The 27,031-nt window shown below is 34.6% G+C and overlaps 1 long non-coding RNA gene across 1 annotated transcript in view; it reads left to right on the top strand.

The window, feature by feature from the left end:
- The window catches only part of LOC135362773 (uncharacterized), a 408,544-nt gene that overhangs the window by 68,695 nt on the left and 312,818 nt on the right, over positions 1–27,031 (top strand). The window lies entirely within an intron of this gene.

Raw genomic sequence — 27,031 nt, 5'->3', positions numbered from 1 at the left:
TAACAATTTCTGTAGATATAGATTTTGTAGATTTCTGTCCAACAAAATTTCACTTAGCCTAAAAACACCTGCTTTTAGTGTTTTTTTTAGTGTATTCTTTTTTCTCTGGCAAAATTTTCTCTCAAATTTTAAGTGAAAATTTTAAAAATCATTTTGGGAAGATATTTTTGCTAGATACAGAATTATAGGATAACAGTTTCATTTTCTTCTGGCCTCAATGGGAAATTAACTGTCATTCTTATTATTTCCTGGTATGCAGTGTATCTCGTTATTTGGCATTTTTAGGATTTCCTCTTTATTATTGATTTTTAGCATACCTTGGTCTGGTTTTCTCTATATTCGCTCTGCTTAGAGTTTGCTGAGGTTCATGGATCTGTTTGATATTTTTAATATAATTTGGAAGATTTTTCAGCTAATATCTCTGATTTTTTTCAGCCTTGTTTTATTTCTTCCTTCCTTCTGGGATTCCGATTATATATATGTTGGCTTATTGATATCCACGGATTACTGATGTTTTGTCCATTTTTTCAGTCTTTTTGGTTTGGATAATTTACATTGACTTATTTCCAAGTTCACTAATCTTTTCTCCTGTTGTTACCGATACTGTTAATCCCATTCAATTAATGTTTAATTTCAAATTGTAATTTTTAGTTTTAAGATATTTCACTTGGTTTATTTTGAGATATTTTATATCTCTCAAATTTTCCTAATTCCTTCCTAAATATTTTTTACACTGTTTCCTATAGATTCTTTAATATATTTGTTATAATACTTGAAAGTTTGTGTCTGCTAATTCTACCATTTGGATTATCCATTAGACTGTTTCTATTGGCTTTTCCCTTCCACTTACTATAGGCTATTTTTTCATATATATATATAAAATAAATTTCTAGTAACTTTTTATTGTATATTGGCTTTGTGGATGATATATGTGGAAAATCTGGATTCTACTAACTTTCTCTATAGAATGTTGTGTCACAATAAATTACTTGCAGAAAACCTTGATCTCATAGAAGCTTGGTTTTAAGTTTTAGGGAGAGTAGATTTTGATTTTGCCCATATTTCTAGGATGAAAACCTTAGTCTTAGGATAGGATGAAAACCTTAGTCTTAGTATAAGATGTGGCACATTTAGGAATGATTAAGGCAGACATTTACCTCTAACTTCTCATGAACTGAACTCTAAATCTGGGTTTCCAATGTTAAGCAGCTTAAATCAGGTTATAAACTATCCCTGTGCTCCTTTCCCCTCAGGGGGAATTCTCATAGTACTTCTATGCAGTTCAAACTGAGGGGTGTGTGCACACAGATTTGGAAGAGCAGCTCTTTGGTTCCCTCTCTGATAGAATACTCCCTCCTTTTTCTTTTCTAACTGTTCTGGTAGCCTGAAATTCTGACTTCTGATTCCCCACATGAATAAGACTGCTTCTCTCTATTAAATTTTATTTTAATATGCCTCAAGCTAGATAGTTTCCATGAGGTAAAAACCAAATAAATGTATTAACACCATCCAAGGTATTTTGTTTATTTGTTTATGGGTTGAGGTTTCCCCAGTTTCTTACTGCTTTTGGTTGCTCTCAGGTGCCTTTAATATTGAATTCTTCATTTTTCTTCTTTCCCCCCTACTTCTGGAAACTTACATTAACTGTTCTGCATTTCCCATTTTTTTTTATCTTTCAATATAAAATTCTGGATAACTTATTCAGAAATGTCTTTCATTTCAGTAGATCTCATTTGGGTTTATCTAAAAATTTGTCTACTTTTAAAGTTTCTTGCCTTTACTAATGTTTTACTTTTATTTTATTTTTAAGTCTTTTACACATAGTTATTATATAGTCTGAGTTTAGTAATTCAGATATCTAAAATGTTTGTATGTCTGACTCTGCTTTCATTCAATTTTTCTGGGTCCTCACAATGGCATATTGTATGTGCTTTTAAAAAATATACTGGGCGCCTGGGTGGCTCAGTTGGTTAAGCGACTGCCTTCGGCTCAGGTCATGATCCTGGAGTCCGGGGATCGAGTCCCGCATCGGGCTCCCTGCTCGGCAGGGAGTCTGCTTCTCCCTCTGACCCTCCCCCCTCTCATGTGCTCTCTCTCTCATTCTCTCTCTCAAATAAATAAATAAAATCTTTAAAAAAAATATTATACTATTGGGGCGCCTGGGTGGCTCAGTCGTTAAGCGCCTGCCTTCGGCTCAGGCCATGATCCCAGGGTCCTGGGATCGAGCCCCGCATCGGGCTCCCTGCTCGGCAGGAAGCCTGCTTCTCCCTCTCCCACTCCCCCTGCTGTGTTCCCTCTCTCACTGTGTCTCTCTCTGTCAAATAAATAAAATCTTAAAAAAAAAATATTATACTATTTTCCATTTATTTGATTAGTTGTATGGTAAAGTATCTATTTTATTTTATTTATTTCCAGTATAATTAATGTAGTGTTATATTAGTTTCAGGTGTACAATTCACAATTCCATACATTATTTAGTGCTCATCATAATATGTGTGCTCTTAATCTCCTTCACCTATTTCACCCCTCCCCCGACTCACCTCACCAAACCACTTGTCTGTTCTCTATCTTTAAGAGTTTGTTATTTTTTTGTTTCTCTCTTTTTTCTTTGTTTGTTAAATTCCACGTATGAATGAAATCATATGATATTTGTCTTTTTCTGACTTATTTCACTTAGCATTATACCCTCTACATTCATGTTGTTGCAAATGGCAATATTTCATCCCTTTTTATGCTTGAGTAGTATTCCATTGTGTGTGTGTGTGTGTGTGTGTGTACCACATCTTCTTTATCCATTCATCTATCAGTGAATACTTGGGTTGTTTCCATAATTTGGCTATTATAAATGTTACAATAAACATAGGGGTGCATATATCTCTTCAAATTAATGTTTTCATATTCTTTGGGTAAATACCCAGTGGTGTAATTACTGGGTCATGTGGTAGTTTTAGTTTTAGTTGTTTGAGGAGCTTAAATACTGTTTTTCACAGTTGCTGCACCAGTTTGCATTCCCACCAATAGCGCATGAGGGTTCCTTTCCCCCACATCCTTGCCAATACTTGTTGTTTCTTGTGTTTTTTTATTTTAGCCATCTTGACAAGTGTTATTGTATGTGTTTTTGATTTTCAACTATGAACTTATGATTCTTGAAATAATTTTAGTGGAAATGTACTAAGGTCATGGTAGAAGAAAGTATTCATTTATTTATAGCTTGGGGTTTTAAAGAACACCTAGCCAGTGTGAATTTATGTTTATAAATTTTCAGTGGAGGGTGTTTCTTGTTTGTTTTGTTTTGTTTTTTTCTGCTTAACCAAGTTTCAAGGTAAAAAATTTGGAATATCTAATAAATGTTTTGATCTCCAAATATTTCCAACTTTTCTCTGGATTGTAGATATATGTATTTTATTTCTATGCCGCTTATTTAGTTGTTTTTAGTCTGTAGAGTTTTTTTAGAATACATAGTCAGTTATTGCTATTGGCAAGAAAATTTTTCCATAGTTTGTTATTAATCCCATAACTTGAAATTCTTCCTTCTATGTTCCATGTAAGTCAACAAAGAAACAAGGCAGAAATATTTCCAAATAGTAGAGACTCTAGAGTCTAGTATTAATATCATTTTACAGCTCCATACAGATTTTATTCTAAGATTTTTAAAACATCCTCAAGCTCAGGGAATGGAAGAATAAGTAAAGAGGTAAAGTGATCATCTTCCCTAAATAGAATACATTTTTTTTAAGATTTTATTTATTTATTTGAGAGAGAATGAGATAGAGAGAGAGCATGAGAGGGAGGAAGGTCAGAGGGAGAAGCAGACTCCCTGCCGAGCCGGAAGCCCGATGTGGGACTTGATCCCGGGACTCCAGGATCATGACCTGAGCCAAAGGCAGTCGCTCAACCAACTGAGCCACCCAGGCACCCAATAGAATACATTTTGTGTACTGGTTGATTAGTACCAGTGCTTAAAGAGTAACATAGAGGAGGACTGTTAAGTTTGGGATTTCTATCTAAGATAATGCTAATTAGTTGCCAAATCTCTAAAATTTAAAAATTAGGTGAAATTCAAATATTGGTAGATGGCTGCACTATAAATAGGTCCATTAACATAGACAAATAGAAACTATACTTGGAAATATTCCTCCTTATCTTTTGAACTACAAATAGAAGAAAGAACTTTTGTTTTCTGGAAAATAAAAGAACAGAAAAATAGTGAATTACTTACTATTACCCTTATATAGAAATATAGAATATAATAATAATAATAATAATAATAATAATAATAATAATAATAATAATAAAGAGATTCAAAGGAGCAGGAAATTGGAAGCATAATCAAGAGAAAACATAGTCACTAAAAGCAGATATTTAGGTCATTTAGTAATGGAATTAACAGACAAGGACATTAAATAAAAGAACCGAATAGAATTTGGAACAGCAAAAGATATAATATTCGTTGTGTTAAAAATTAATATAGTGATACTACATACAAATATAACTACTGAACAGAAAGAAAAGAAAGATTAAAGAAAAAAAAAAACCTTAAAGCATTAGTGACCTGTGTGATAATGTCAATAGTATCAAGTGTTTCATTAGTGTGGAGTTCGAATTCCAGAAGGATTGGTTAGAGTGTGTGTGTATGTGTGTGTATGTGTGTGTGTAGAAATAAGTCAAAAAATTCTCAGATTTGAGGTAAAATGAACCTATAGATATCCAAGAAGTTCAGTAAACTTCAAGCATGAGAAATACCTGGAAACCCAAGGATAAGCTAGCTCATCATAGTAAAAATACAAGAAAAAAATTAAAGCACAAATTTTAAAAGAATCAAGAATGAATATAAATAATATGTACAAGAGAAGTGTATTTTCACAGAAATCTTGCATATCAGAAGATAATGGAATGAAATCTTTAAAGAGCTAAGGGCAAAATGGCCAACGGAGAATTCTGTTTCTTTCAAGAATTCTTTTTTATAAATACAGGTGAAATCAAGACAGTTTTATCTGAAATAAAACTGACATAATTTGTCACCAGTGTATGCACATTCCAAGATATGAAAAAAGGATTTCTTCATACTGAAGGGAAATAGTAGTAGTTTGGAAATCAGATCTACAGGAAGGAATTAAGAGTTTCAGAAATGGTAAAAATATGCAAAAAATGTGAGTTTTTTCCTCTATTAAGAACACTTGCTTATCTGATGATTAAGTAATACTCTGTTGTTTATAATATACATAAAAGTAAAATATATGACAACAATAGTTCAAAGGAGTGGAAGGAGTTAAATAGATATATACTATTGTGGGCTTCCTCAAAAGTAAAGTTTTATACTATTGTTGGAAGTCATGCTGGAAAAGTTAAAACTGCAAGCCATAATTCATAAAGCACTAAATAAACAAAGGGTTATAGAAAAAAAAAAGTCTTATAGGTGAAACAAAATGAAATACTAAAAAATGCCTAATTAGGGGTGCCTGGGTGTTTTGGTTGGGCATCCGATTCTTGATTTCGGCTCAGGTCATGATCTCAGGGTTGTGAGATCTAGCCCTGTGTGGAGCTTTGTGCTCAGCAGAGAGTCTGCTTGGGTTTCTCTCTCTCTCTCCTTTTGCCTCTCCCCCCACCTTTTCTAAAAGAAATAAATCTTAAAAAAAAATGCTTAATTAATCTGGAATGATGCAGGAAAGATGGAACAAGAGAACAAAAACAGATGGGACAAATAATAACAAATGGCAAGATGGCTGGCTTAAACCTAACTATCTTAATATAATATAAAAACGTAGATTGACTAAACATTTCAAATGAAAACTAAGATTGTATATTTGGGTAAAAAAACAAGGCTCATCTGTGTGCTTATTACAAGAGAAAGACTTTAGTATATAAAATGAAAATGAGACAAAATATCTCATGCAAACAGTTCATAAGAATATTTCTATGTAAATATCAGATAAAGTAGATTCCAAGAAAGAGTATTACCAGGGAAAAAGGAATGACATTTCACAGTGATAAAGGGTCAATTTATCAAGAAAAGGTAATGATCCTTAATGTTTATCCACCAGTAACAAAGCTTCAATGAACATAAAAAAAGTTTGACAGAACTGATAAAACAAAAACACATGTAAATTTAAAATTTAAACATTCTATTCACAGTAATTAAAGTGAGACAATAAAGTTCAATAATATAAAAGTTCTGACAACATTATCAACCGTTAATCTGACAGTACTATATACAACTTTAAAGCACTATACTCAGCTTGTTCAAAAGATACTTTGTTTTATTAATACACATGGAAATCTAAATAGATATAGATTTGTGGAAGACTCTGTAACAAGTCTAAATACATCTCAAAGGAATTAAGTCATACAGAATGTATTCTAGGACTATAACTGAATTAAATTAGAAATCAGTACAAAAGGTATCTAGAATATCCCAAATATATAGGAATATTGTTTGACAGATAACAAATAACCCATAGATCCAATAATAAACAAGGTAAATTTAAAAAGAATCAAAATGGAATGATAATGAAAACACAACATAGCAAAAATTATAAGATAACTATCTATGTATCTATTCATCTAAAACAGTGTTTAGAAAAAAATTTCTATTTTAGATTTAATCTTATAAGTTAAAATGCTTATGCAAGAAAATAAGGATCTAAAATTCCACTTAAGATGCTAGAAAAAGAGTGGCACCTGGGTGGCTCAGTCGGTTAAGCGTCTGCCTTCAGCTCAGCTCATGGTCCCAGGGTCCTGGGATTGAGCCCCGCATCAGGCTCCCTGCTCAGTGGGGAACCTGCTTCTCCTCCTCCCTCTGCTGCTTCCCCTGCTTGTGCTCTCTCTCTCTCTAATAAATGAATAAAAGTCTTAAAAAAAAAAGATGCTAGAAAAAGAGCAAGTTAAACTCAAAATAAGTTACGAGAAAGGAAATAATAAAATATGAGTGGAAACCAATGAACTGTGCAAATATACAAAAATCATAAAGCCAAATTTTGGTTCTTTGAAAGAGTAATGAAATTGATCAATCTGTAATAAGACTGATTAAGAAGAGAGAAAGGCCAGAGCAAGAAAATTAGAAGCTGTTCACAATGACCCCTTTTTCTAGGGCAGATTGTCTAGCTCTTGCATTGAGGGAAGAATCTTCACTTTAAATTCATGAATTAACTCATTTCTAGAGCTGGTCTTTTAATTATTAAGACTGTGCTCATGATTTAAGTTGACACTAGAATTTTGAGTTCTGAAAAATACTAGTAAAGATGTCAGGAATTTTCCCAAGTTCTCATCTAGAGTACAGGGTAAGTAAATACTTCATGAGCAGGTTGAATGAGACAATGAGGAACTCAAAGTTGATTATTATATGTTGTGTCTGATGAGTCCTGCAAATACTAGCCTTAGAACATAGCTTCAAATAACAACATTTTTCAGAGTGAAAGTTTATATACATCAGGATTTTTGATTTCCTCACACAGAAAATATTTTGATTAAAAAAACATATCTAGCGTTATATAGTAAGTCTTAGTTGACAACAAATGCTTTGTTGAAAAAATAAAATTTAATATTTTAACTAATAAGTATTTTCAATGTGGTATTAAATAATTTTTAATTTTAATCCAAACTTGGATTCAGATGTTTTAGTAATTTACATGATTCTTTTAGGTAAGGTATCTGTAATAATTTATACAAAATTCTCATAACTTCCTTTGTTTTAAAGGCTATTGAGAAAAAAATTCCTTGTCTGCAAATAGCTTTCTTAATTTGATCTATTTTTTTTCTTTGCATAACTACTTCCAATCACTAGAGGCTGAGATTTCTTTTTCTACTCCTCAGTGGTGCTCTTAGCTTTTCTCTCCTCTAGAGCTGAAATTCCTGCTTGGGTCTAAGCATTCTCATGCACTCAGACATTTCTAAGGAGAAAAATGCATTACTTCTGGGGATTATATTATTCTAATTTAGAAAAAATGGTTGCAAAAATTTGGTTCAAAGACCAGCATGAGGAAGGAAGAATGATTCTAAATCAGAATTGAGTTAGTTATTCAGGGCTTCCTTCCCCTGACCCCCCATAGATTTATGCTGAGTCTTTAAGGCTTGTAATTAACAATTGAGTAAAGGCTCAAACATCTCCTTGGGACATTGAGAGCACAAGGCAGCCATGGTATCGGTCCAGGGGCTTCTTTAGCAATAGAAGGCATTACCAGCTGCTTTGGCAGCAACATAAAATAATGCCTCAAGGCAGACATCAGCACTGTCCACATTAAACATCAGCAGGCTGAGTTTGTCAGGTTCTCGCAGAATGCCCAGGAGAAGGGATTAACGGAGTGTATTAGGGATATGTAGGGTGGGACTGGAAGCAGTTAGCATGCTACTGGATTCAATAGGAGTCCTCCAATGAAGACAGTTGAACTGCCTCCTGAAAAGTTCTAGAATTCACTGGAAGGCATTTGAGACCAGGCTAAAGATACAATTTAACAAGAAGGCTTGAACTAGAGGAATATTTCTTGACAATATTATTGAAATCTGTTTTTATTCTCTTAATGCTTAATGTGTTTTTACTCCATTGATGTTGTGGCTCAGAAACTATGACTTATTCCAGTCCTCTATCCAGTGATTATAGCCACTGAATCTTCTTGCTAGTCCCAAGGACATAATTACCCCGTCATCCTGGAATAGCTGTCTTTTTACCACCAGTAAAATACCTGCTTGATAATTAATGGCTTATGGTTAAAAAAAAATCCTTTTCCAAGAAATAAGTGGTGCCCTGAATTTTTGTTCTTTTTCAATATCACCTAATGTGCACTTACTATAAGTCTAGGATTGTCAACATACACAATTCTAACAACTCATATGCTGTTCTTTTAAGTGTATTTTTCAGCCGTGGCAAAACTTCAAAAAAAGACTATCTAAAATATTTAAAAAGAAAACTCAGAAATTTTTACTATCATTTTATAATAGGTAGAAAAATGATTCATACCAAATCAGAATCTGGGTGACCTTTCACTGAGGATTTATGTCTCATATATAAGCAAAACCAGGGTATGGAGGCAAGGTTAGAACAACCTAAGATGATTCTAAGCCAGTGCATCATGTTTATTCATATGCAGCTATGTTGTATTTATGGGCAGTGTTTTTCATTTAGACCAGTATGCACATATTAGACATGTTTGTTAAATAGTTTAAGGATCTTTAAGACATATTTTAATGATACCGATGATTAACTTTTTTTAAAAAAAATTTTTATTTATCTGACAGAGAGAGAAAGAGCACAAGCAGGGGGAGCAGTAGAGGAAGAGGGAGAAGCAGGCTCTCCACTGAGCAGGAAGCCCAATGCGGGGCTTGATCCCAGGACCCTGGGATCATGACGTGAGTGAAAGCTAAATGCTTAAAACTGACTCAGGTGCCCCTCAATGATTTAGTATATCATAATTTTCAGATTGGCCATTTAACAAAGAAAAGGAGTACATGCAAATGTACTTTCACTCAAGTGTGGATCATCCAACTATTTTATGACACATGCATCTGGAACACAACTTTAACATCTCTTTCCAACACCCGAGGTTTAAAGGAAGGTAATAGAGTAGCTTAGAATTTTAAAGGAGTTCTGATATTTCAAAGTCAACTAATACAAGTTATACAGAAATTAAACAGCACATTTACAGGAGTGCAGTACAGATAAACATGTTTCCCAAGGCAACACATGATCAATACTTTAGAAGTTTGGAAGAAAAAAATGTGTCCACATAAAGCTCAAAGATCCTTATTTCTGGACTCTTTGTACTATCTTTCAATCATACTGAAGTTCTGAAGTAAGAGCCCCTTTAAACTGAAAATGAAGGGATTCAGATATATGGAAAGCATTTGGCTTACAGAGATACTTTGTTCTGTGTGTATTCTGAATACTTTTCAATAAAGGTATTTTTTGCTTTCCCTTTTTTTTAATCTTATGCAAAATGTGTGTTTGGAGTATTCCTTTAATTTTATGCCTTTCTGTGGCACTCCAAGGCAAATGTTCATTTCTCATTGTCTTCAGTAGAATTGCTGTCCTTTGTAAATGGTTCTTACTTGATTCTCTCTCTTTATGATTGCTGGGGTGATCCAGCACAGCTAGATATTTCCACTCCCCCTTAGGCTAACTCTACTACAGGGGTCCAGATTCTTCATACTCGTCTGATCTCAGCACTGATTCCTGAACAAAAGATTTTATTAATATTTATGTCTTATCCAGAGAGACACCTTGTTTGGAGGAGTGAAGGATTGTAGTGAATAATCATTATCCATCTGGGTAATGATTCACATTTCTCATCTCTGAAGTTTGAGAAGAGTCTTGAAGTTTGCCCAGCATATGCAATGTTAGCCTGAGGGATTATATTGACTTTAAACATCCTAGGTACAACTGAGGCTCTCCCTCTCAAGTAATCTATTTAAACAACAGAACTTTAATGATCTATGCTTTATAGTTTTGATTTGAGGATTCTATTAAGAGGATCAGTTTTGTTGATAATTCAAGAGTTTACAAGTATATTGCATGCTGCATAATTTTCCTTAGAGTGAATTGTAGATGCTTTCCTCTGTTAATTAGTCCTGTGAATTTTACATTTTTCTCAGAATAAAACCATGATTTTGCTAGTCTTTGAACATCCTAATCAATTAGTAGTTTTGCTATTGTAGATGAAAGATGCTCAGTTGGCCTTTGATAGGTCATTTCACCTCCCTAGACTTTGTTTTTCTCATCTATAAATTGAGCATTAAGTTTGGATGTTACCTATTGTTTCTTCCCATCTAAAATATCTTTTTCCTTTTGGTGACAAAATAGGTAACCAGAACAATGGATTCACTAATAGAAGTTGTCTTTTCTCTCATTGCTAAATACAATCCTACACACATACTTTGTGTGTCTATGTGAGTGGTATGAGCAGTGATCTAAGGCATTACCTACATAATTATGAACAAATATATAATAATTCATACATATACTAATACAAACATAACAACTTAGAATTTTATAAATGGTCCTACAATCATCTCTTCCACTATGTTTTGGACATCCTATCTTAATGAGCTCTTCTTCATTTAGGAGTTCCAGCCACACTGGCCTCCTATTATTCCATGATACTGAACCTGCTTCAGCCTCAGGAATTTTGATCTTGAATTTCCCACTTCCTGAAATGTTCTTTTCCCAGATATCCATATTTCTTGTTCTCTCTCTCTTTTGTGGTCTCAGTTCTGATCTCACCTATCAAAAAAAAAATCCTATTCATTTTGTATAAAACTATACCCACCTTCCTCATACATACATATGAATATATCTATATAGAGAGAAAATAGGTTAAGTGACTTGCAAAATGTATTTCTATACATTGAGGTGAGGCTTAAAGAATTGAAGATTGACAGCTGTTGTGTTGTAATTGCACAACCATCGTGCCAACTAAGCATATTGTATTTTGGTGGAAGGAGCATTTATGTGAAACTTCATTACTGTGATGAGTTCAACTCTACAAATTCATTATTTTTTAATTTCTCCATCTGCTAAACTATGAAGTGTTAGAAAATATATATGTGGGAACTGCAGGGGAGAGCTAGAATAAAACACCAGGGAAAGCTTGGGATGGTGGAAGTCTCTAAGAGGCTTTAGAGACCAGGAGTTTGTACTCTCAGGAGAAGAAAGCTAAACCTGCCATGAAGAGCTCACCTTGAACTCCCTAAGGCAAATGAAGGTTAGTAGCCCTTGAGCCTGGGCTCTTGTCTGTAGGAAGTCATTTCAAATGTTAATTTAAAATCCTAATAGAAAGCTAGGGCAAAGTGCTATAATGTTAACATCAAAGGAAAAAAAATTATTAAGGAAGGGAAGTTGATCTTTTTAACCAATGCATTTTTCAATAAACTTTATTGTAAAAGTTGAAGACAATGTGTCCATGTGGAAATGAATCACATCTCAACTGTGGCACCTCACACATCATGATGATGTATCCAGGTTGCAGGCTTTCTGAAAGCACATCAGTTGAAATCATGACATAAAAGCGATTTCTCCCAAAAGTCATGGTAAGATTGCCTCTGTTTTTAAAACAGTAACTTGTAGGGCGCCTGGGTGGCTCAGTTGGTTAAGCGACTGCCTTCGGCCCAGGTCATGATCCTGGAGTCCCTGGATCGAGTCCCGCATCGGGCTCCCTGCTCAGCAAGGAGCTTGCTTCTCCCTCTGACCCTCCCCCCTCTCATGTGCTCTCTCTCTCATTCTCTCTGTCTCAAATAAATAAATAAAATCTTTAAAAAAAATAAATAAATAAAAATAAAACAGTAACTTGTAAAGTTTAAAAGGTCTCCTTCTTTCCCATATTTCCTTTTGAAGAAATATAAGAAGACTGGTAAGATATAAAAAGGCATTACACATTAAAAGAGCAAATAGTCTTAGTTTAAAACAATTAATGAGATTTTAAGGAATCTCTGAGACATGTGAAAAAAAAATCCAAGTCACAAATCACATTTATCCAAATTTTTTACATATAGTCCAAAGATGGGAGAAAACTGAATCATGAATCTAATCAGGAAATGTACTTTTTTTACACATTCATATGTTTATGTATATTTATGTATATATGCGTACTCAATCCAAGTAAGAGGGTTATTTATTAAATTTATACACAGAGAAACAAAATGTATTTCTCTGATTAATGTCTTTGACATGTGAGCAAAAAATATGACAGTTAAGACTTGAGTCCATCCTTAATCTCTCTCCTAATTTAGTTAGCCCCTTTACATATGTGTGCATGTGTGTGTACACATATGTATCCAAAGTTGGACCACTTCTCCTCACCACACTTTCCAATACAAGCCTGATCTGACCTGAGATCATCTCTCTAGGAGACTATTAACAGTAGCATCCTATATAACATCCCTGATATTAACGATAGCTCACGGAGAAGATACTCTTCACAGAGAGAATGTTATAAATCGTCAGGTCATATGATGCTTCTTCTTGAATTCTCGGATGACTTCTCATTTCACTCATAATAACACTCATGAGCTTAGAATTTTATCAATGGTCTTACAGTCACCCCTCCCACTTTGTTTTAGACCTCATATCTTAATATTCTCTTCTTTCAGATACTCCAGCCATAATGGCTTCCTGGTTATTATTCCATCACACTGAGCCTGCTTCAGCCCTGGGAATTTTGAACTTGAATTGCCCACTTCCTGAAATGGTCTTTCCCCAGATAGCCATATTCAATTTTTTCCTCTTTTCTTTCAGATCTCCTCTAATCTCACCTTATCTGAAAAACAATTCTTATGTATCTCTATAAAAAGACATCCATTTCGCCAAGAACCTATCCTCATACCCTGCCTTATTTCCCTTTGTAATACCTATCCCCATCTATCATATTATATATTTGTTATTTATCTGTTTAACAACAACGGCAAGTGCTATATCAGTTGATATCCACTGATGACAGATTGGATATTCAGCAGCATCAGTAGTGAGATAAGCTTTGGTTAGAAGGAGCCCAACCTGTTAAACCAATGCCTGGATTTTGTCTCTTCTACAATTGATTCACTTTCAAAGGGCTCATCACATAAGCAATGGGAAGGATGAGAATTAATGATCCTTTCTTTAAAGTAAAGATCTTCTAGTCCACCTTGCCGGTTAACTGCTTCTTGTGTAGTGAATGATCTCTTTGTACAAAGGCATTAACAGGAGACACAGAAATACACATGTCTTTTGCCTACTTCTGAAGGCCCATTTATATTCCTGTTTTCTGGTTTCCTTTTATCAGATCTTCCAAGGCCCCTGACCAACCATTCAAGTCATTTGTCACTGCCAAGGCATTTATGTTTATATATATGGCTAATCCTCCTTCTATATAAAATAAAATAACCAGATATACCACTCATAACTCATAACATCCCTGAGTAGGGTTGTAGAGCAATCCATTTTCAGACCCATCAGTGAGCTGGTATGTTCCAGTGTACCGCAGTCCATTAAGATAAGGATCTTTTTAAAACAGTCATGTAGAACTTCTAGCTTTCACAGCATTCCCTAAGTTGACGATTGAACTGAACTTGTCACTTCTCTTTATTCGTGACTTCTAAAAAGGAGTTAACAAAGCAGTTAACAGTTAAAAAGCAATTAACAAAGTTATCAAAAACAGTTAACTAAGCAAGGCATATACAACAATTTTTAAGTACATAATCTAAGGATATTCTTCCTGAGAGTCTGCTTGCTAGGGTTATTACTGTTAATAATACCTTAGGTTGCATTCCTCTGAATGCATACCTTGAAACAAGGTCTTGCATGAAATTAATTCATTCTATTATTCCAGGGAATAGCACTTGGGTAACAGAGAGAGTAAGATGAGGAAGGAAAAAAAACCCATACGTGGGAGAATTATTCAGGTCATCACCATGAGAAGCTTGTTTCAGCTGGGGCCTTTGGAGAAGCATGCAGAGTGCCTCCAAATGCTATTTGCTTTTCCATCAGCTCTTAACTTCCATTGAGGATTGCCCCTGAATGATAACTTCCCCATGTTTCTGTGTCACTCCTGCTGCTATAAGTGCCTACTACATGGTAAAAGTCCTAGAGCTAAAAATGAAATGGTGGCATGTACATGCAGCGAGGCCCTGTCAGCTTAAAGTGAATCTTAGTGTTGGAAGTCTGCATGATACACCATTTACCCAAGCCCTGAATAGAATTAGAGATAAGGTCAGGTTGATGTGCTTGAAGCAATCATTCTTGCTATTACCTTGGGCCTCATAAATCAGCTACCTAACAATTTGGTCCAAATGTTTGTCACTTAGCGAATTCAGACCTATAAATGTAGCTTTCAGAATTCACTTTCACCTCTTAATTAATAAAAAATTCCCTAGACAACACATTTTCTCTCCAAACATTTTGCAAGTCAGTGATTTTACACAATCACAATAAAAATTTGACAGAGATTATAGAAAAAACAAGGTAGAAGATTTAAATCATAATCTTCAAATTAAAGAAAAGGAAGAGTTTCCAGATGTTAGCTGGGGCATGGATAGTAATTTCCAGATTCTCAATTCCATAGGTAGACTTTTCCAAAATTGATAAGACTAAGACTCTATTTCCTAACTGTTAATTTCCAGCTCTCCTTTCAGAGCTATCTTTCTCCTGTTCTGCAGAAGAAAGACATGCTTCTCATTTGTATCTTATTATAGCATTTCCTAAGTATGAACCCTCCAGGGGAACAAACAAAGGTGCACTGCTCCTAAAGCTGATACCCACAGAAGTAAAACAAGAGAGATTTGCTAAGACATTCAGATGGGTTGGCCTGTGTTTTTTTCTTTCCGTCCTTCCTTCCTTCCTTCTTCCCTCCCTCCCTCCCTTCCTTTCTTTTTGTTTTAAAATTAGAAATTTATAAGGGCAAAGTTTCCACAAGATACTTAACTTGTTTATTAGAATTTAAAAAAAATAAAGCTAGATTGTTCTGAAAGAAACTACTTCTGATTTGATTCATTGTTTGATGATGTGAATGAGCTTTGTCAACTTAACTTATACGGCAGATACTTTCCAGAAATGAAAACGAACTAAATATCCAGCTTCAAGGTTTAATGAATATATATTCAATGAAATACAATACATTGGGATTAAGCTTTGAAGTTATTTAAATTTATGTGAAAATGCTATATTTCAATTTAACTGTGTGAGAAGTCGAGAGTTTTAAAAATAGGGGATAAGAGTAAAAAATTTGAGTACAATTAAAGTTAAGAGAGGGATACTGATTATTACATTTGTATTTATTAGAATATTATCAATACATAACTTGGTAATACTGGAGGTTATATTCACCCCCTAAGTTACCCAGCATACATGAGTTGAAATGTATGTAAATATCAGGAACTTAAACGGGGAGTGAGATGAGGTTGAAGCCTGGTTCCTTCAGTAACTCAGGAAAATAGCCCATGGATCAAAGCAAACAACTTATTGATTGAGAAGGTCCCCCTTTCTCCACAAGGCAGCAGACAGTTGAGGCTAAGCATTTATCCTCATCAGCCACTTTGTTGCTAGCTTTATACCATCCTGCACAGTTTTAATTGAATGCTTAGATGGCAGTCAGAGCTGGTTTGGATTTCTTTCTTTTCTTGTACCTTGTCCATAGGAAACAACAGTAACATCTCACTTCTTTTTTTTTTTTTTTTAAGATTTTATTTATTTATTTGACAGAGACCGAGACAGTGAGAGAGGGAGCACAAGCAGGGGGAGTGGGAGAGGGAGAAGCAGGCTTCCCGCTGAGCAGGGAGCCTGATGCAGGGCTCAATCCCAGGACTCTGGGATCATGACCTGAGCCAAAGGCAGATGCTTAAGCTTAACGACTGAGCCACCCAGGCGCCCTACAACTCACTTCTTTTAACTTTGCTCTTTTCTTCTAAAATCTCTCAAGAAAGTTGAGATGGCCAAGAAAAATGAATTTTAAAAAATGCTTCTGATTTTTTTAGCCATTCTTTTATAGGTATTTTATCTTGTAATCTAATGTGTGTTATGAGCATCTCTGAGTACATGCTTCTGATAAATTTCTATATGGAAATAAAAATTAACATGGTGTTAAGACATGGTTTTATTGGTGTAAGTAAGTGAAACATTCATTTCAGAAAACAATACACAGTCTTTTGAACTGCTTAATTTAGGAGGATATGGTAGATACTTATGTCAAGTGGCTTACTATAACAATAACTCTTACCATGTGCTAAGTTCTGTGCTAAGCATTCTGCATACATTATTTACCCTACAATAGCCTAATAAGGTGGGTTGTGTTTAGAGTTATTTTGCACTTGCAGAAACTGAGGATATTAAGTTAAATCATTTCTCCATATCCTAAAATAAATGAAAGAAGCAGAATTTGAATGCTACCCTTCTTGATTCTGAAGTTTGTGTTCTTAACTGCAGTGTTTTATAGTATTTGTTTTGCTGACTTTCATCTTCCACTTGAGGTTCATTCATAAAAATAGCCACTGTTACCATATTGCTTGTTCTTTGAGGATGGTCTACTCTGGCCTGAGAAAGGACTAAAGCAATCTTTTTTTTTTTTCATTCTAAGCACTGTTGAGTCTGGATGTTTTCTAAATGAAGTTCTTAAATAGAAAATAAGAAGGAACACACACACACACACACACAGAAGTGTAAATCTACTAATCTCATATTGTGCAGATATCAGTGTTGAGACTGACTAGAAACTTTTTTCTGCTTCTATAATCTATTTGAGTAGATAGCCGCACTCTGGATCTAAAGAGGTGATATATTTTACAAGCTAAATGAGTCTGTTTCCTTCCTTCCCAGCTATGCTTTGGATACTTATTCATTTCTTACTGAACACAATCTCATAAAGCTCCTTTCCAATCCTGCAGCTATCCTAAAGAGCTATCCTAAATTCTCACCACCTTCCTCGACTTCCTCCTACTTTCTGTTTCGGGTTCAAGAAGCCTGTGGAGTCCACTTTGGAAGACCAGTCTGATACAGTCAATAGCTAGAGGCTTAGGTGAGACCTCACCCACTTTCATAGGGTAAAGTAGGGAAATGGAAAGGATGCCAGGGGATTCTTTATGTCACTAAATATATGAGTACCTTAACAATGAAAAAATGAGAATAATAACTTTCATAAATGAATTATTTACATATAAGAAAGAACTGAAGAAAATGATGTATAATGGAGTAATGTTTCAATCATGGGTGGACTAGAAGGAGAAGGTGGCTGGAAGTCGATGCCATACTCTAATACTGCATTCTCTTAGTATTGGTGACCAAGGGAAGACTTACTATGCATCTGCTAAAGCTGAAATTGTGGCATTTTGTTGCTGTTCTCTAACCTTGCTGGCTGGATTTTTTTACACTTTTCAAATTGGATTTAGGTCATTTCCTCATTTATTCAGCCTTATTACATACATTTAGTTTAGTGTGTATGTGAGAGACAGAAAGAGAGAAAGATATGTATGGGTACTTAGAGATATAGTGATGCATTGGTTAATTTATTCATTTAACCAACAATTATTTTATTGATGGTATAGCATGAGCTAGACACTGCTCATGTTACTGGATATATATGTACATCATTCTTTTTAGACTCTAAGGCTCTAGGATCCAGGACAAGGGGGAACCTCTAGCATACTTTATACATGAAAGTAGACATATCTGAACCTCTGTAATTTACATTCCGGGGTATTTGGGGCATATCTGGCATTCATTGTTGCACATACAGACTTGATATTAACAAAACTCTATTGTTTTGCTAGCTCTGTCCTATATTCAGTACTATTTCTGGTCTGATAATCTTTTATAAGACTGTACTATTGATTTAAGCCATTTTTTTTTCTTTTAGTTTCTCGCTATCTGGGGAATGTTAAGTCAATTAAATAGGTTCCAAATAATGTTGAACTATGTTCAACCACAAAAGTGGCTCAAGAATTCTGTGTTGAAATGCAATGTAGTTTGATAAAAATGAAGCCTTTGGTCAACTAACAGTGCCTGCCATAGTTGGAAGGTTGGGATTGCAGTGTTTCTTGTGTTCCATATTCCTGATTTAAATGATATGTAGGTAGAATTCATCATTTTGCCTTCTCCTATTTAGATGCCTCTACTCTGCTAACCGATTCTCCTCTATATCCAATAGTGTAGCAAACTGTTAAGTAATTCTTAAGATTTCAAAAGTTTAAAACATGAGGGTACCACATCTCAGAGAATGTTTGCCTTATAATAGAGACCTATAATTATAGAAACAACTTTAAACATTTTATGAGTTGGGAATTTAAAAATATCTACAGTGGTGTTTGGTGTAGTGATCTCTTCATGACTCTCTCCTGTCGCCTGGTGGTGCCCACCATTTTTTTTTAAAGATTTTATTTACTTATTTGACAGAGAGAGAGAGAGGGCACAGCAGACAGAGGGAGAAGGAGAAGCAGATTCCCAGCTGAGCAGAAAGCCTAGATGCTGGACTCGATCCCAGCACCCTGGGATCATGACCTGAGGCAAAGGCAGACGCTTAATCGACTGAGCCACCCATGCGCCCCATGCCCACCAATTTTTAAAATAAGCCTGTCTCTGTCTCCTTGGACTTATTTTGGTATTCAAGTTCTCTAATTTCTGACTTGGTTACTTTCAATTCCCTTAATTCCTTACTGACCTACATTTTAGCTTTTATAGATATTCTCTGGCTTCTGTTATTCTACTGACTATTATTCCTATTAATGCTAGATAGTAACTAGCTCAGTCCCTGGACCAATATGGGTATCTATTCAACTTTTGGTATGAAACCAATAAAAGTTAATACTTTCAGGAGAACAGGGGAATTCAAATGTCTGTGCAAATCTGACTGCCCAAACAGGATCATACCATTTGAAATCTATTGCTACATAGTTGTTATAATTAGTGCTTATTATAACACATCAAGTATATTCCTTATCAGCAATCACTAATAGAAATGGCTCTAATCCAGAGTACAATCTGTTTCTATAGTTACTATGGAAGTAACTTCCTTTGGCATCAAAGCAAATGTCATAGGCACAATCTTAGATATGAATACATGGTGTCATTACATTAGCTTTTCATCCTTCATATGGCCTTCATTTCATTTTTAAGTAAAAGTGCATAACCAGGAAAGAATATTTATTGTGAAGATAATTGGTTAATCTAAAACAGTTTCAAAATTAACTTTTGTTAATGAAATCTACAGAAATATCTAGTTAACTAGGAGACCACTATGGTGTTGATTGAATGAAAGAAAAGAAGCAATAAAGCAGGACGGATTGAATATAGATGTGAAAGAGGTCATACAAAATGAAAGATGGGATCAAAATCACAGATGTAAACTCAGAATCTAAATTATTCTGCAATTTATTTTTATTTTTGGATTTATTTATCTTTCTGTTAGAAGCAGATTTAAAAATAGTTTCCTTCTATATACTGACATTATTATCAACTAGCATTTTAATGTATTATAATACCAATATATTATTTAATATATTAAAATATTATAGATATTCAGAACAAATATGATTATTGCTTAGTGTTATGAAAACTTAGGCATTTTACTTCTGTGGATAATGTTGTTTGGGGAATTACACAACCTTTTTTTAAAGTTAAAAATCTTTTCCTTGAACACATTTTTGTATTAACTTTTGATTGGCCCCTCAGAACCTTTCCCAAGGTTACATTCTTACAGTTGCAAATTTGTGAAAATCTTGTTTCAAGAAACAACTAGGGATATATTGGTTTTATGATCTGGTAATAGAATGTCTAGTTTCACATGCTCAATTTTAATGAAAATGTGGTGAATGTAAAAAGCCTTTCAAACTGTCATTGTGTGTCAGACACATGCAGTCACTGTTTGTATATTAAAACCCCTTCTGGCCTGACAGCATGCCTACACATTTTTTTTTTAATTAGAGTAATTCATGTCTCTTCACTCTTTCTCTTTCTGTATCACAGAGGGAATAACACTCAGTTACGATGAACTCCAACCAGTCCTGGGCACTACTAGATCTTTCGCATTATCTAATTATCAGAAAGATGCTTTCCTAGCTATTTTTCTTGCTTCCTTTCAGACTCAGTTGCATGGTCCATAAAGAGGCAATAGGAAGGGCATTATCTTCTATGTCCAGTATAATTCTGAACCGGTGAGGCCGTAAGTGGAAGCAGCTGCCACTTTCTGAATTGTGACTAGTGCAGAGAAAATAAGGAGAATAGTCAGGGAGAGCTTTGAAGGTCCCATTTCCCACATCAGGGACAGAGCATCTGGGCTGAGATTACTTTGCAAGCAATTTGTGATTTCTATCGACAACATTAAGCACCAAAAAGTATATATATATATATTTGGAATATATATATATATATATATATATATATATATATATATATATATATAATCACCTGATGAAGATGTATAACTTTTGCTGTTTTAGAGCTTAAGCAAATGAGCATCAGTCAGTATGTTTTGAGGAGATGTTACAATTGGCCATTATCTAAAGGCAATGAGATGTTTCTCAGGCTCAATTTCATATTACTTGGTGGCTCCTTTAATTCTCAAGAGTAAGAAAATGATTGAAATTATAGAAGTTATTATATTGGTGTGTGGTGAAAATTAGATCTATTACAGGAAAATGAGTGGATAGCTTCTGGTTGCAGAGCACAGAAATCAATTCTGACTTGATACGGATATTTTTTTTTTCTTTTCTTTCTTTTTCAAATCAAATCAAATAAGTTGATATTTTAACCAAAAAAAAAAAATCTAAAAAGGGTATTGACAGATTGGATTCATGTGCTTTTCTTCTAAAGCACTATTGATGAGCTTCCTGGAAGTTAGATTAACATTTTATATGGAAGTGTTAAATTTTTAGAAAAATAACTACAGACTTCAAAGAGTACAGGAAGTTGAAGGATCCCATGGAAAGTAGATGAATTAAATTCCAAACTTATTATGTCTAGGTTAGTAAGTCAAAGAAAAAAGTGATCTGGAATCACACACACAAAGTGTTCTTCAGAAGAGCAAGAACAGAGGATGAGGTGGACGGAAGGTAAACATAAGCAGCACATGAATCTAAAATGAAATAGGTTACATAGAATATAGCCACTGTAGGGTGTGGGATAGAATACATTGGGACTGTGTAATCTGGAAAACATTTCTTCAGTCAGAGGTCACAAGCCTCTAGAATTTAAAGCAAGCTATAAAATGGGATACTGAGGACTGACCAGGTAGTTTTTGAAAACGGGATGGGGGCTAATTATAATAACTTGCCTGAAGCTACAGACTCCCATCACAATTTAATGTAGTCATGAAACATGGTTAATGAGAGAGAAAATATGTCATGCTGGAGAAGAGAAGGAAGTGAGAAAAATTAGTATACACGCAGGCGTAGCTCCATTAGAAGAGAGTATTCTAGCTCTACCGATAAAAGGGCAGCATAGCGCACTTCTTAAAGCCAGGAATAGAAAGGAGCACTGAGAGGAATAAGCCACCTCTTTCCCTGCAGCACCTTCCAAGAGATTTTGATGAATACAATCACCCTGGATCCTCAAGATTATCACCAGAGAAAAGAATTGCATCCCTCAGTGCTAAAGCTTGAGAAACGTTTCAGTTGAATAGAGTTTATACCAATAAATAAATAAATAAGTTTAATTTCATATATAAAAGAAATGGTTTTGTTTATCTCATTAATTTATTTATTTACTTATGTATTTTAAGTAGGCTCCACACCCAGCTTGGAGCCCAATGTGGGGCTTGAACTCACAACCCTGAGATCAAGACCTGAGCTGAGATCAAGAGTTGGACACTTATCCTACTGAGCCACCCAAGCACCTTGCTTTTGTTGATTTTTTTTTTTTTTTTTTGCGTTTTTTAGTGTTGTCAATGCAAGCAGTATGCCCAGGTAAACAACATCAACAAAAACATTCCAGGTGGTTCTGAATTGTGTGGACTATATTACATGACTAAGAGAAAGGCATTTTCTAGAAGAATATAATTATATCAAGTCACTCAATAGTCATACAAAATTCTAATAAAAACAAAGGTTAATGGTAGCATTAAAATACATTTCATAAGAGCTTATGATGCTAAATCATAATATATGTGTTAAATATAACTTGTAGAGTAATTATTTTACAAAATCATGTGAGCAATTATGAACCTTTAATAAGGACATAAAAAGGTGGAGGATTTTTTTTTAATGTCTCAAGAAGATTAAACTGTATTTTGAGATGTTTTATAAATAATGATGTATCTAGGGCTTTAAAGGTAAAATGTTTTGCACTAATTCAAAAAGATATATGCAACCTTATGTTTATTGTAGCATTATGTACCATAGCCAAGATGTGGAAGCAACCAAAGTGTCCATCAGTAGATAAATAAATGAAGAAGTGGTATACACACACACACACACACACACACACGCACAAGGGAATATTACTCAGCCATTAAAACAAAACAAAACTGGGGCGCCTGGGTGGCTCAGTCAGTTAAGCTTTTGACTTTTGGTTCCAGCTCAGGTCATGATCTCAAGGTTCTGAGAGCCCCACGGGGCTCCAAGCTCAATGCAGAGTCTGCTTGTTCCTCACCCTCTGCTCCTCCCCCCTGCTCTCTTTCTCTCTCTCTCAGGAATAAATAAATAAAATCTTTAAAAACAAAACAAAACAACGAGATCTTGCCATTTGCAACAACATGGATAGACCTAGAGGATATACTGCTAAGTGAAATAAGTCAGACAGAAAAAGAAAAACACCATATAATTTCACTCATATATAGAATATAAGAAATAAAACAAACAAAGAAGAAAAAAAGAGACAAACAAAAACCAGACTCTTAAATACAGAGAACAAACTGGTGGTTGCCATAGGGGAGGTGAGTGGGAGGATGAATGAATTAAATAAAGGAGATTAGGAGGCACAGACTTCCAGTTAGAAAATAAGTAAATTATGGAGATAAAAGTACAGCATAGGGAATACACTCAATAAGATTGTAATAATGTGGGGTATCTGGGTGGCTCAGTCAATTGAGCATCCAACTCTTGATTTTGGCTGTTTGTGATCTCAGGGTGGTGAGATCGAGCCCGGTGACAGGCTAAGTGCTGTCTCTCCCTCTGCCCTTCTCCAGACTCTCTCTCTTTCTCTAAAATAAATAAATCTTTAAGAAAAAAAGGATTGTAATTATGCTGTTTAGTGACAGATGGTAACTACACTTATAGTGGTGAGCACTGAGTAATGTATAGAATTGTTGAATCATTATGTTGTACACCTGAAACTAATATAACTGTGTATTTTAGTTATACATCAATAAGAAATTTTTTTTTAATTTAGAAAAGGTAAAATGTTTTGTTTTTAAGTAGACTATTTTTTTAGACTAATTACACTATTTTTTAGTCTACTGGAAATGTAGCACAGTTTAAAAATGTATATATCTTAAGACCTCTGCCTTTTGCATACTCTGTGGAAAATATCTGGTGCTCTCTTAGGTGATTGAATTTGTAGACGACAGGCCTATACACACTTACAGTTGATTTAAATCAAATACGAAACAAATAATCATTTTACTTTATCTACAGCTAATTAGTTGTATGTCATTAATAGGGTTTGAAGTTTCAGGTTCACGTCCATTCATCTATTCAATCATTTAATACATTTTATTGAAAACCATTATACGCTAGATTTAGGGCTTGGTAAGGCCCTTGATAGTGGCCAATTATTTTTCCTAATACCTAATATTTAACTAGTTTTATATGTATTAATCTTTTTTCCCCAAATAATTATAATCTACATAAAGGAGAGAAATTTATATATATATTTTGACACCTTCTTTAGTGTTGTACAAATTTTGCAGGAAGTATTTATTAAACTGAATTAAATGAGGTTCTGTATTGCTACTGAATGCATCAGATATTTTGTTCAGGTGACTTGGCTGTCTTCTAATGGAGCTGTGACTAGAATTTAGGATAGATTTTTATGCTTTACTGGTTTTATGGATAATTTCCACATTAGAAATAAATATAGTCTATAACCTAAAATTTCAGATGGGCCAATTCTTCATGGAGTGCTGGTTTTTATTTGTTTGTTTAATTCTAACAATATTTCATAAATCTTCATGTACAATGTTATCTATCCAGCTATATTTTCAGTTCTCAAAGTACAAGAACAAAGGCTCACATGTCTATTGCTGTCTCATAATAATTAAGATTTTATTTTTCACATAGCTAGTATTCAGCAAATGTTGATTATGAATGGATTCTCTACAACTTAAGATGATCTGGTGTTTTAGGCCTGAGCCTTTCACTCCTATATAGATAGCAATCTAATTAAATCTTAAATTAATACTTCCTGCAAGATTAAATTCTCTACAATTTAAGATGATCTGTTTTAGGCCTGAGCCCTTTCATTCCTATATAGATAGCAGTCTAATTAAACTGTTATTTTCCTACTGAGAGACTCATAATTGACTTTTATTTAGTCTAATAAAAATTTTATATCTACAAATTTCCATGGCATTTCCCATGTTTTGGGGAATCTCATCATTTGATAAATCCTGTAGTAAGAATATATTCATGTTACTATGAATGTTCACTGTTATCTGAAACCTAGTGCAGACAACCAAACCTTCCCCATGAAGGAAAAAAACAAAATCTGGGGACTGCACCTGGGGATGCAGGAAAGAAGCATCTATTAAGCCAAAAAAAAAAAAAATCATTCAAGTTTGTTTATGGTCCACTTGTGAAAAACGTTAGAAAACACAGGAGAGAATGTACCTGAGTATTTCTAAAATCATTCAGGTGGGACAGAAAGTGACCTTATAGTAATGCCATAAGGTAGTATCGTTACTAACTTTGGACAGTTTTGAACAATTCTTTTAAAGCATTAATTTAGCAAAAATGCTTTTAGGAAAGCCCAATAATTGATTTTTAAAAACAGTCTCTCAGGGGTGCTGTGGGCAGCCCAGTCAGTTAAGCATCTGACCTTGGGTCATGAACTTGGGGTCCTGGGATAGAGCACCACGACGGACTCCCTGCTCAGCGGGGAGTCTGCTTGAGATTCTTTCCCTCTGCCTCCCCCCCACACTGTGCTCTCTCCCTCTCTCTCTCTCTCAAATAAAAAAGAATCAAAAGAAATATAAAGACAGTCTCTTGGGTATACAATGTCTGATTACGTCTGATACAAAATCTTTTTTTTTTTTTAAGATTTTATTTATTTATTTGACAGAGAGAGAGTACGGGCAGGGGGAGCAGCAGGGAGAGAGAGAAGCAGGCTCCCACTAAGCAGAGAGCCTGATGTAGGGCTCGATCCCAGGACCCTGGGATCATGACCTGAGCTGAAGGCAGACGCTTAACCGACTGAGCCACCCAGGCGCCCCTTTGATACAAAATCTGATGATGTCTTCCATCATGCTTATAAAACAAAGACGAAAATGAGAGTTTGAAATAAAGGAGCAAGTGTTTGGCAGCATTGACAATTATCTGACTAAAGTTTCTTGTTTTGACAGTAGCCAAGGACATCAGAGAACATAGGGAATTACACAAAGATGGGAAAATTCATTATTACAGGAAAGTCAACTGTTACTAGTTTTGATTCCTTTTACTTTCTTTTTCTAAAAAAATACTCTCTTCACTGATCTTTCTCTCTGATCACCAATAATATTTGGCACTACAATTTTCTGATTATTGACTAATTCTCAGAATTGAGCTATATCTAGGCAAAATAGGGATGCTACTATGAGACATTCTTGTGGAAAATATAACACTTATTAAGGAATTGAAAAAGAGAGAACCCAGTCCTCAATTTGTGTACAGAAAAGTCAAAAGGGTATTACATATACTGGAGAATACAAAAATTATCCTACCTTGCCTCTCTCTTTTGTGCCATTTCCCCACTCTGGGGCCATCACATGAAGCATAAAGTTGCAGTTCAGGTTGCAACCAGTTGTTCTAAGAATTTGCTCCATGCTTACAGCTACCTAATTGACCTATTGTATCTTGGATGAATTTCTTTGAAAGTGCTTAAGAAAGTTATTTACCAAGATTAAGAAGGGACAGAGTTGAAAACAACAATGATGTTCAAGATAAAAAAGTATTTTCTTTCATATTCGAACAACAAGCATTCATCAAGAGATTATGATATTAAAAATAACATTTGGATTAGATCTGTGGAGGATATCTCAATCTCAAATGGTGGAACACACACACACACACACAAATCAAAATGGCAAAACAGAAGTAATCAAATATTAATCGAGTGCAATGTATAGACATAACCTCCGGGAGAAAAAGTAAGGGATCAAAAATATGACTGGTACTGAATTGCTGAAAAAGATCAGAAGTTACTCTAGTGAGTTTTGAAGACATCATAGAATTGTGAGACCTGAGAAAATGGGATCATTACAATAAACAGTGAGTAATGAGGAAATTATTATAGAAAGCAGAAGTGCACTAGCAAATAAAGATGATTTGAGGGTAGTGCATAGGTTGGTCTGAACTAGCAAAGGCTTCTCTCTCCCAGCTAGCATGCAATAAGGTTAACTGTGTGATGTTGAGGACAGACCTTGAATGTAAGGTTGAATAGACTTCCTGTGAGGTCAGG

This window comes from Mirounga angustirostris, unplaced genomic scaffold, assembly GCF_029215605.1.
Source record: "Mirounga angustirostris isolate CCGP_5_RB_7025 unplaced genomic scaffold, mMirAng1.0.hap1 SCAF_1, whole genome shotgun sequence".
Lineage (NCBI taxonomy): Eukaryota > Metazoa > Chordata > Mammalia > Carnivora > Phocidae > Mirounga > Mirounga angustirostris.
This window is presented reverse-complemented; position numbering and strand designations above follow the sequence as displayed.